Here is a 1,484-nt window from a genome sequence, read left to right as displayed (position 1 = left end):
GAGAACTCCATTCTTCTTAGTCTATGGAGCTGAAGCAGTCTTGCCGAGTGACCTTCTCCACAATACTCCCGGGGTCGAGCTCTACACTGAAGCCGAAGCAGAACAAGCGCGGCAGGATGTAGTCGACCTTTTAGAGGAAGAGAGGGAGATGGCTCTGATCAGATCGACCATTTACCAACAAGACTTGCGTCACTTCCACGCCAAAAACGTGAAGAGTCGAGCCTTCCAGGAAGGAGATTTGGTTCTCCGAGTGGATCAGCAGAAACCACACAAGCTTGCTCCTTCTTGGGAAGGTCCCTTCATCGTCACCAAGGTCCTCCACAATGGAGCATACCGTCTTTACAATGTCGAGCATCAGAGCGACGAGCCCCGAGCTTGGAACGCGGAACTTCTCCACCCCTTTTACACCTAAGTATTCACTCGGACGAGTTGTAATAAAAGTACTTCTGTAGTTTATTTATCAAAGACAAGAGCTTTATAATATTCCCAGTAATCATTATTTCTTTTGTCCACTCAAAACAATCCCCCAGTGGGTGGCTTGGCTGCGAATCCGATTCGCCCAAGTCTGTAAAAAAATTCCTAACCGAGTGGTGAGCCAGTCTCCCACACGAAGGCTTAGCTGCGAAATCCGTTTCACCTAAGATAAACAAAATCCTACCGAGTGGTAAGCCAGCCTTCCACTCGGAGGCTTAGCTGCAGTCCAAGTACTCGCCTAAGATAAATAAAATCCTACCGAGTGGTAAGCCAGCCTTCCACTCGGAGGCTTAGCTGCAGTCCAAGTACTCGCCTAAGATAAATAAAATCCTACCAAGTGGTAAGCCAGCCTTCCACTCGGAGGCTTAGCTGCAGTCCAAGTACTCGCCTAAGATAAACAAAATCCTGTCGAGTGGTAAGCCAGCCTTCCACTCGGAGGCTTAGCTGCAGCATTGCGCTCGCCTAAGTACAAATACAACGTGCGCTTCGCAAGGAGGACGAGGTGCAGGTCGACTGCTACCCTCTCCTTCCGAGCTACGCCACAAGTACAACGTGCGCTTCGCAAGAAGGACGAGGTGCAGGTCGACTACTACCCTCTCCTTCCGAGCTATGCCACAAGTACAACATGCTCTCTGCAAGGAGGACGAGGTGCAAGTCGACTGCTACCCTCTCTTTCCGAGCTACGCCACCAATTCAAAATCCTACCGAGTGGAGAGCAAACCTCCCACTCGGGGGCTTAGCTGCAGCCCAGTGCTCGCCTAAGTATCTGAAATCCTACCGAGTGGAGAGCAGACCTCCCACTCGGGGGCTTAGCTGCAGCCTAACGCTCGCCTAAGTATCTGAAATCCTACCGAGTGGAGAGCAGACCTCCCACTCGGGGGCTTAGCTGCAGCCTAACGCTCGCCTAAGTATCTGAAATTCTACCGAGTGGAGAGCAAACCTCCCACTCGGGGGCTTAGCTGCAGCCTAGTGCTCGCCTAAGTATCTAAAATCCTACCGAGTGGAGAGCA

Source organism: Triticum dicoccoides, chromosome 6B (genome assembly GCF_002162155.2).
Source record: "Triticum dicoccoides isolate Atlit2015 ecotype Zavitan chromosome 6B, WEW_v2.0, whole genome shotgun sequence".
Lineage (NCBI taxonomy): Eukaryota > Viridiplantae > Streptophyta > Magnoliopsida > Poales > Poaceae > Triticum > Triticum dicoccoides.
The sequence above is the reverse complement of the archived record's forward strand: the minus strand, read 5'-3'. Positions refer to the sequence as shown.